This window comes from Leptidea sinapis, chromosome 22 (genome assembly GCF_905404315.1).
Source record: "Leptidea sinapis chromosome 22, ilLepSina1.1, whole genome shotgun sequence".
In the NCBI taxonomy this organism is placed as follows: Eukaryota; Metazoa; Arthropoda; class Insecta; order Lepidoptera; family Pieridae; genus Leptidea; species Leptidea sinapis.
Window position 1 is genome coordinate 2,912,772 of NC_066286.1, and position 11,535 is coordinate 2,924,306.

The 11,535-nt window shown below is 34.6% G+C and overlaps 1 non-coding gene across 1 annotated transcript; it reads right to left on the reverse strand.

The window, feature by feature from the left end:
• Window positions 1-4,305: 4,305 nt before the first annotated feature.
• On the reverse strand, window positions 4,306-4,376 carry Trnag-gcc (transfer RNA glycine (anticodon GCC)). The gene has a single exon. It is a non-coding gene; the product is annotated as a tRNA-Gly (tRNA).
• Window positions 4,377-11,535: the final 7,159 nt, after the last annotated feature.

The following is an 11,535-nucleotide window of genomic DNA, read 5'->3' on the forward strand; positions in this document are numbered from 1 at the left end:
TGGTAGCAAGAGAGAGATATGAAGAAATTTACAAACTAAAAAAGCATATTTTTACATCACCACTAAATGATTTAAGTTTTTTGGATTTAACTACATTTAAAATTTGACAAAAGCTGTCATACAAACAAATGTTGATGTCCACGCTACATATACCATAAAGATACTCTGTAAAAGATATCTAAGTCTAAAAGACAAATTTAATTTATATTCAAGGAACTCGACATTTAAATAACCAGTTTAACTAATTATTTTATGTAAATAAAAATATTATATTTGAGTATTAGTTTTTCTCATTAAACCTTACCTTAACTTATTAAGTCCAAATCCCTTTAGAACGTAAAGAAGTAACAAATATAAACTCAAGCCAATAAATAAACATTTCCCTTTATAATATGAGTGTTATTTTTGATTAAAACCGTAAAAAACCTCCGACTGAACAGATCTTGATCGGAAAATGGGACAGACTGACGAACGTAGAACTTATAGCAACGGACGTTTTTGTCTGGATTTAAAAAAATACCTAACTACTCCACTGATGTCACTGTCCAAATCGGGTTCTAAATTCAAAATACGCAGCTGAAATTGAAATAGTGTTTACATTGCTGCTTATTGACCAATAATATTTTAAACAACTTGAGTAAACGCAGAAATGTATAGACATAGCAGTCGAAGCTTATTATGGTGTCATTTGTGGCATGTGACATTTATCGGCTTTGATTATGTATGAGGTGCATTGTTCATAAGTATACAACGTCATTGCATGTAGGATTTAAATCGGTTGTCAAAATCAACCAATCATATTTGTGTATATACCTGAGGTGGTGCGAGGTGGTGCTAGGTGGCCGCCGTGGAAGCACTCTTGCTCATCAGCTTGGCGACCATCTCCTGCACCCGCTTCATCTCCTCGAGCTGGTTGTTCAGCTGGTACAGCCGGTTCTCGCGTTCCACTATTGTCTTCTCTAATTGCTTTATCATCTAAACATTTTTTTTTTTAATAACAAATTCTTTAGATTTGAAAGAGCGACTTCTAAAGTTAATTTCCTAATATGCAATTAATTGGGGTTGAGCAGGTTATCAACTGTAAAGTAGATCCTGTAGATGAAGCCACAACCCGAGAGTTGGACAAGACACACCAGGTTTTACGAACGGTACGTCACTCGAACGGTGGACTTCGGAGTGCGTTCGGACGGAAGGTCGAGAGCTCGCGGGTTCGAGTCGTTCATAACTTTTGGTTACAAATTTAATTTGTGCTTTATCATCTGTATCTTTATAATTGGTTTATGAAGTTGATATAATTAACTAAACTACACAAAGATATCGCGTGAGCTGAATGCAGAGTTCAGGAATACGATAGTGATGTGACTTAATTATAATTGAGGACCGTCATAATGCTTAAAGCATTGTACCATTTTAACCTGATACCTTTCTTCAACACACATGTCTAAGATGACATTTATTTTGAAAGAATAAATGAAATTTCTTTTATTTAATATTTATTAGAAAAGTAGTAATAAACAAAAAAAATACAGTTAGAGATTTCCAAAAACTGAGCATTTTATTTTTTATTAACAAATTAAAACTGACTTTTTTCTAGCGGAAATTTTTCTTCCGTCAGAAAAAAACTGAACTACCCGCTAGTCGAGACTAAAGAATTTATGCGTAAAAATTAATAGACACTCACAGTATCTCGTTGCTCGATGTCCCTCCGCAACGAAGCTTCAATAACGCCGACCTCTTCTAACCTCTTGTCCCGCTGTTTCACTCTCTCTTCGAACTTGATCAGCACTCCGGCAAGTTCGCTGTTTTTACTCGTCTAATAAAACAAATTACAATTCATAAGATATCTATATAGGCTAGTGTATTCTTAGTTTATTTGATTTAGAATACACTAGCCGCTAGTGTACATAGAACAATATATAGTATCACTACTCGCCACTAGATGCCGTTAAGTGTCAAAATACACAACTAGAAATTGAAATGCAAAAAAAAGCGTATGTTTGCGACTAGTCTAGAAATATAGTTAAAAGCAAAAAATTTAAACTTATTTGGCCCTTGGAACATTTTGTTTGGAGAGCCCTGCACTAGCGTATAGACGACCTGAGAGCCGTTAATGGAGCCTATGCCAAGTGTGGCAGTTAACGACTTGTCAATATCAAAATCGGTTACAGTAACAATATATTCGCTTTCCTTTCCTATATTGCTGTATCCGTTCCGACGACTGCCATCTGACATCACTTATAACCAAAAACGAAATAGACTGTCATGACCTGTTATTTGACGGATGTATGAAAAATGTTTGAGTTAAGAAATAATTTGATTAGATACCTGTTGCTCCAGTTTCTTCTGTATCGCTCTCGTCTCGGCCTCGGCTTGTTTCAGTCTTTCTTCCGCTTTGTGTTCGCGTGCTTTCATTTCACTCTCGATATTCTGCAAACAACAGATTGTGAGATTAAATAATAAGATTCGATAAAGAACAGATTCACTAAGATCTTTTTAGATAGTGCATAATTACCAGATAGCATCCCAACTAATTTTAAATGTAAATTTAAGTTTGTTTGTTACACTTTTACGCCGGAGCTACTGAACTGATTTTGATGAAATTTTGTTTTAGCGGTAGACTGGAGCTTGGATAAGGATATATTAGGATATATATTATAGGCTACATTTTATCCCAGAAATATCATGGTTCCAGTGGGATTGGTGAAAAACTGAAATACACGTCGATGAGCTATAACTATACCAATAGTAGGTTTATTCCCAAGTACCACTGTATTCTCCTCTCCTACTCCACTTAACGAATTACACTCACAGCCATCTGCTGTTTGAACTCCTTCTGCAGCCTGTCTCTCTGGTTCTCCTTGTCAAGTCGCTCCGCCGCCAGCTTGGCTCTGAACCCTCGAAGTGTCGTCTCCGCGTCCTCCAGTTGCTTATGTAGTCCTTCAATTGTCTTCTTATGTCTGTCGTCAAACGGTGTTAAATTATAAAAAGTACAGCGAAAACATCAGATTCATTTAAACGACATAAATTGTGTTTTATTATATTTATCTTATTAGAGTGGACAAGAGCATAATACAAAATATTCACTTATTAAAACAGACATACACAGGTTTGGAATGGAGCAACCGCCCTCAGGCTATAAAATAATAAAATTTATTGTACGATGTTACTTTGTAACCATGTCACCATATTCATGAAAAAAAAAACTCGCTGAGTTTGTTGTGCCCATTCTTCGCAGGTCTGAGGCATTCTTTTGGAATGGGTGGTAGTTTTTGACTTTCAACAAGTGATTTTATATCCTATTTTGAATAAAAATATTTGAATTTGAATAGCAAATTATAGTCTGCCATGGTTTACAATAATAGAAAGAACATTAAGTGTTAAAACAGTAAAGAAAAAAATTAAATATTAATAGCACATGAGTGAAAATTTTTATTTAAAAGTACACTGTCTGCTTTAGTTGGATAATAGAATACATATATTATAGTATTTTATGCAACAGTTGTATGAAGGGGGTCAATAAAACGGGAGTGCCACATACACCATAATATTATTAAGACACTTCTAAATTAATTTGACTTCATATTGTTCACCTTTGAGTGCTTAAATAAAAAAAAATAAAAAAACTGGAATTTTTTTGAAAAGTCGCTTATGAGGCGTGCAATGAGGAAAAATCCACTTTGTTGAGGTCCACTTTGTTGATCTTTCCATCGAGAAAATTTATTGTAAAAGTGTTCCTGGTGTTGTTTTGTAATATTATTACTAATAATAATAATTACAAAAAAATAATAAATTAAAAAACGGAACCTTAAACCGACCGCATCATTAAACAATAAAACGAAGATTTTTGATGTAGGCCCTTAAATGGTTATCGAATTAGTATATTATATATAAATATTTAGGAGAGGGCTACGCTACAGAAGCGACTACTACTTTTAAATACTAATAAAATTAAACTAGTATAATAACCAATTATATTAATTAAAAATCATATAATAAATGTATACACTTAGTTCAAACTAGAGTAAGATGTAAATATTGTTGTGTAGAAAAATAAGGGTTATTTTATTTATTTATATAAATAAAAATGTCGTTTAAAATTATATTTATATCAAAATTATATACTTAAGTACAAAAATTGATATTCTCACAATCTTCGATAAAACGAGGATTACCGAATATTTTAGTTGTTATGTACTTTATCTTTGAATTTTTTGGTTTTATTTAAATTTAGAAAAAAAAAACAAAAAAAATAAAATTTAAGATACATTTATGTAAAATAAAAATTTAAATTACAAAAAAATTACTTGCATCGGCCGGGAATCGAACCCGGGCCGCCCGCGTGGCAGGCGAGCATTCTACCACTGAACCACCGATGCTGATAGCTGCTAAGATGAATTGTTGGAATCAGTTACAGTTGCAATAAACATACTGTATAATATTCTACACACTACATAATGTATGTTTTCTATAAAACTTGTGTAATATTACAAGTAATAAACATTACTATTACATGAAATACCGCGACTTACACTAACTGTATGGTTTACGTATTACTTAACGACCTGTATTACGTCGCTACTAGATAGAGAATAATTGTGCTGATTTTAACTATGACTTTATTAAATTGCTGCTAAATTAAGGCTATATATGAGTTGATGTAATGAATGAGAGCATTCAGTGGACTGATCGTCACAGAGCACCTTACATGGATAAGATTGCTGATCGGACGAATAGCTAATCAACCTAAATTACATTATTAATGATGCTTGTACACTAACCAAGAGTTAAGAGATTTTCAAATGTACAATTTTTTTATGGAAAAGGAGGACTAGGATGATGTAAAGTGATCACCGCCACCCTGATTTCCTTCCAATACCAGAGGAATTTGAGTAACTTTAAGATACACTTTTCTTGTGTCGTATCATCCAGGAAACACCGCACAAGGAAGCTCATTCCACAGCTTTGTCGGACGTACTTTTACTTACCTACTTTTATATCTGATGCAATGTTATGTAACAAAAAATAAGCCTTAAAATAAAATAGGTAAAGCTGCAGGTATTTTTTTCTCGTGCAGCGAGTTTGGTTCCCGGTTCAACCAGTCAATTATTTGAAAATCTATGAACGCAGATAATTTTTTTTGAGTAAAATTAATTAATAAAGTCTTCGTTCAGTAAAATGTTACATCTACAATATTTAAGGTACATCCCCTTCATGTGGCATAGCCGTGGGACGTCCTGGGTATATTAAAAAGAAGAAGACTGTTTTATTCTACAACTACTACTACCAGTGGGAGGTTCATTTGCACAGGAAGCCGGCTAGATTATGGGTACCACAACAGCGCCTAGTTCTGCCGTGAAGCAGTAGTGTGTACACATTTCTGTGTTTTGGTCTGAAAGGCGCCGTAGCTAGTGAAATTACTGGGCAAATGAGACTTAATATCTTATGTCTCAAGGTGACGAGGGCAATTGTGGTGCCACTGAGAATTTTTGGGTTTTCCAAGAATCCTGAGCGGCACTGCATTGTTATGGGTAGGGCGAATCAATTACCGTCAGCTGAATGTCGTGCTCGTCACCGATTCCAACGCGTGAAGGGCTCACACGTTACATTATTATAATATGGGATATGTGTCTCACCTCTCCGCCTGCATCTGAGTGCTGTACATCACGTCCTGCTGCGAGCTGTTGGTGGCCTGCAGGAGAGCCAGCGCATGCTGCAGCGACGCCATGTTGTCCGACGCGCCCTGACCAACTCAACAATTAAATAAAAAGTAGTTTTTCTTTACGTTTTATACTAACGTGGCTCAAGTTCGGTAGATATTCAGTACATCAGGCAGTCGCGAATGCGGCGCACTGACGAACCTTGTGATGGTTTTGAGAACGCGAGAATATTTTTTACATTTACAGAATAATTTTTGAAGTGATAAGTTCTTATAGGAGGGTAAACCGCTTCGTAACGTAACGCGTTACGGCACCAGTTTGTCTGGCTTCCCTTTCTCTCAGCAGGCTGCGGTATGTAATGATTCTTATAATGTAAATAATCATAATTGTAATGTACCTATTCAAGAATTGTTACTAAGAGTAAAATATATTTTTAATCAATAAAAGATTTTATTACTTAAACCTTTCCTTAAATTCACAAAACAAACGTCAACTTTTTGCTCTCAATGGTGATTTTCATTAATATAACACTTGAAATAAGGGACTAACTAATAAGTTGCCTGTAACTAATTCTAGTAGGCTTCATAACATACATAATAGCTTTAAGCGTAAATGTATACACTTTTATAATAAAGTCCCAGCCACTGTTAGACATTATCTATAAATAAATTTAAATGCTTTATTAAAAAATGACAGCTCTGTCGTAAATCCTATTACTCCACAGCTGAATATCTAAGTGATCGGACAGCCTATGGCTAGATTATGATTATTTCGTAGCAATAGCAATGACGGAACAATATTGTGTATTTTATTTAAAAGAACGCAAAAAAACAAGAATGCTGGGAGAGTTTCTAGCGCCGCTTCTTCTCTCTCAGAGCGCCATTTGTTTCCGAAGCGATAATAGTATCTAGTATATTAGAAATTACATCAAAAAGAATTCTAAAGGAATAAATTTTCGAGAAATCCTTTTATTATCATATTTATATAAATACAATTTAGCTAATAACATAAGTTATTCTCAAGTTAAACAATTTCAATGTGTCGGGCGTTTTAATTAATAGTAATTTAAAAATAAAATAATAACGTCAGTTACAAATGATCGACGATGTATGTATACCTGCAGAGCGACAGTGTGCGAGTGTAGCCTCTGTTCCATACACGTTATCTTGTACCCGTACAGCTCCATCACGCTCGACGTCGCTATGTCCGATATCTGAAATGAAGTATTATCTACGTCAGTCATCAACATACGAGCATGGGGTTCACTTGATGGCATGAAATTATACAATAATAACTTATCAAGTTTTTCTTTAACTTGAGCGTTCTTAGTAGGTAATCATACATGTACTAGGATAACATAACGTTACTAGAACCGAAACCGCAAGCTTTGCTAGATAGATTTTATTTTATGACTATAACGGGACGAGATCATCAGTACGTTCAGCTGATGGTAATTGATACACCCTGCCCAATACAATGCAGTGAGCGGCACTACAATTGCGCTCGTCACTTTGAGACGTACGATTTAAGACATAAGACTCATTAGCTCAGTAAGGTGCCATCCATAAACGACGTCACACGGATATTATATTTTATGAACCCTCCCTCGTCCTTGTCACAGCTGGTCATATTTCTGAGACCCCTACCTACCTATTGTGATGTCACATATTTCGCAATTTCACATTTAGAAATTTATGAAATTATTATTATTTCCATTAAAAATGTTTTTCAATCAAATCAAGATTAGATCAAACTAAGGAATGAAATTTAACTAAACATCAAAAAATAAAAATGATAACTTTTAATAATAGCAACTTTAATAGTAGGTATGTAAGTGTTTTTTTTTATTGTTGAACCAACAGCACACAAAAATTAAACTAATAACAAAAATATTATGCGATGGCCGACTGCCAATTACAGGTTCACACTATTTATGGTATAACATTTAACGCTCTAATTAAACTATGACTAAATCAAAATAAAAAATTAACTAATAAATATAAAGGTGTGTATGAGTGTATGTGTATATTTGTGTATGAGTGTATGTGTGTATGAGTGTATGTGTGTTGAGTGTATGTGTTTTGAGTGTATGAGTGTATGTGCGTATGTCTTAAGTCGTTTTCAACTCTTCGATTACAGTATACTTAAAATGATTTCCTTTTTGAAAGAGCTTTTAGTATGTACGAATATATCTGTTGTGTAAGAAATGTTTTTATAGCAGCTAAGAGTACGGCAGACCACCGAATTCTGTGCATAAATAGAGTGAGTAATTGGGACATTAAAAAGGGTGGTATGCCTTGTACGCTACTTGTAAGTTAAATTAACTGTTGTAACACTTAGGGAAAAAATATTACATTAAAAAAAAAATGTGATGTCACAATACTTAGGACACCTCCCCGCCCTTGTCAAACAATGTCAAAATTCGTCATGCTTGTCAAACAATGTCAAACTTCATCGACTCCCCTCCCTACCCCTTAACGTGTGAAGTAATCTATCTATGGCCCCTGAGTTGGACACACCTTCCCCGCCTGCAGAGCGGCAGAGAGCTTCGAGACGAGCTCGTCGACGGCACACTGCTGCGTCACGCTCAAAGTGATATTCTCCGGGTCCGTGTCGACGCGAGGAGACTCCACGCTACTCGACGACACGTCGTTCACATTCTCGCCGAATACCTGCAATACGCGTTAACTTTATTTTAAAACTTATACTTCTTTTGGCGCGTTAGGGTTAGAATTTTTACGGTGCACGCGCACACTGTCACGCAAATTAGACACCCTGACGTTAACTGGTCAACTAGACCATTTGTATCATACTTCAGCTACCAAGCCTCTTGAAACACAGCCAATGGACGAGAATTAAACAAATTTCATAATAAAAAAATAATTTCTCTCTAATTGTATTAAATTAATTTAATGATATTTAATCACACGTTATTTAATTAACTAAATTATGTGGTATAATAATTTTTTAATTGGCTTATTTAACATCTTTATAACAATATTGTATTGTTTATTCAACAAACGATTTTACGATTTTTGCAAAAGGAATAACTTTTTTAAGGATTTTTGGTTTATTACACCAAAGAAGAATAACTTCTTGTGTGCGTACATCAGAACACACACACTTTTTTTAATAGCCAATATTGGTCAAGCAGGGAGCAGAGATATGTATGACACGGCACCGATAAAATCGCAGTGCACCCCTTGAGACTGATGTACCTACTTAAAACCAATAATTTAAACCAAATATTTCGACCAATCGGGAGTTGATCCCATGCTTCTTGGGTAACGTCCCAGACGTGGTTTCAAATACCGCATCTTCCATAAATTTGTCCCCCTATACTTAATCCCAGAATTGAAGGATACCTACCACTTAAAAAAATAAAAATAAAACCGCTAATTTCATGTTGCATTTGAATCCAACTACGATGTTATGTCAAGTGAGTGGAAACACATAATAGAAATCAGCTTAACTTTTTTAATTTTCTTCCGTTTTTCAGTGGGCGGATTATGATTTCAAAGTAACAATAGTTACATAAAAAATAATAATTTTAAAAGCAATTATTATAATAATTGTCAGAAGTATTTGTAAGAGCAGAAGTGAAATGTGAAATCAAAATTGGTACCGAATGACAGAATAAGTCAAATATAGTACTTACAGCTTGCATAGTGTTTGTTTAAGAATGATTTTAAATTAACCTGCATCTTTTTACAATTTGAAAAAAACGTAAGGTAACGTCATAGAGTCCCTATCTCACCAAGTGGTGTTAAATATATTTATCTACACCCATGCATTAAATCCTCTATTAAAGATTCTGAAACAGTTAGCTTATTGCCAACATTAAAACAGCCAATGTTCTAATAACCATTACATCATCCAAAGAAGTGTTGTAATGTTGTACTGAATTTTTTCGATCCCCTTTCAACAGACAGCCACATTTTTATTGCTCTATGCGTGGTATCTGCATGAATTTCAAAAAAAGGAACATTTTCGTTTACGCGCGTTCCACACTCCCAGAACGTCACGCGCCGTAAAAAAAAGTAGGTTATTCGAATCCCCGCCATTTTGCTTCGATATTTTTATTGTTTTATTTACAAAAAATGAGCGATTCATTTTAAACGCTGCAAAAGGACATTATATTCGAGAGAATTTTAATTATTGCACTATTCGAAATGTAAATTACTACTAAAATAAATAATTGTTTCAATACTTAGTTTATATGTATATAATCAGTAATGAATGATATTAGGTTACTACTAGGACTGGTGTTTTAGTGTTAGCAGTAAGCTAACTGTTTTAGAATCTTTTAGAGGATTCATAGTCTGGGTGTAGATACAATCTTGTATGCAACTGTTGTTAATTAGGTATTAAAACACTCATGTGATACTATTATCACACCACATTCGTGTTTTAATACCCCTTATTACACAACAGTTGCATAAATAACTATTGTTGTGATATACTCTTAGTTATAATATGATGTATGTCTATGGAAAGGAATTGTGTGCTGTTGTCTCTTAACACGCCACTCCCTTGAGACTGCGAACTTTATGCAAGTAACATCCAAAAATGTAGTAAATGTTCATTAAATATGAAAAAATAACTTAAGTAGTATATACATTCAAAAGGGGGTAATTACAGCTTTCTCATCCATACCTGCGACATCTGGTCAGAGGGGAAGTAGTGATGTTTGACCAACTGCAATATCTGCCGTCGTCGGGATCCGTTGCTACTCGTCAGACCGGCGCAAAGCAGCTTTCTGACCTGAAGCGATATGGATAATAGTTACATTCCTTGGGAGAGGAAGACAACGAACTGAAAGTAAGTGATCACCAAATCACTTCGTTGAAGGTATTTTAAGTTTAAAGCTCGCTGTTGTTGTAAGTATCCATGTTGTTTCATCGTTGCTTTGGCATAGGACTGTAACTACAGCCATTTACAAATTAGGTGTTTAGAAGGATATGTAGCATCACCTCCACATTACGCTGCTACTCTGCGCAGCATAGTGCATAGAATAGCATAGAATATTGGGATACAACACTTGGCAGAAACAGTTCTTAATAAATAATAAAAGTTTAAAAATAATTAAAGTTTAACAATACGAGTGCAGGCCTGAGTCGCTGATTGCCAAACAGATAAACTGTAATAAACTTTTTACGGAAGAGGAGGACAAACAAGCGTAAACGACTACCAGTCACCGTAGTTTATAATTTATTAGACGCCCCTATAGAAAGAGTTTGATTAGACAATTAGATAATAAATTAAATTTTCATTGCATGTTATAATGACCTGTAAAACAGTGTAAAGATTATTAGGATGCATTATGAGGAATACTTCTCAATTTAATGATAGTACCTGGACGACCAAGCTTTGCTCGGATTTTTAAGAAGGTACAAGACTTGAACAAAAATGGAAAACTAATATGACATCTGGATTCGAACCGGGGTATTCTGCTTTCCGGGTCACCTAACGGGTCCCACCTGAGCTATTATAGTCTTGTATATTGTGGCGGAATTTACCTTTGTATTGTAGTGTTATTGTAGCTGTTTCTCATTAAAGCACGGATAAAACTAAATTTTTTAAAATTAAAAACCTATCTAGATCGATTTCTCGCCCCCAAAACTACCTATATACTAAATTTTATTAAAATCGTGGGAGCTGTTTCCAAGATTCAGATTATATATATGTATATTATATACAAGAATTGCTCGTTTAAAGATATAATAAAAAAAGATTAATGTAGCAAAGGTATTATTCAATGCCCACGTTCGGAGTAATCTTGAGTATTGCGCTACCATCTGTGATACCTACGAGGATAAATATACCCTCATGATTGAGAAAACCTAGCGTAAGTTTGCCCGCTAACTCTATAAGAGGA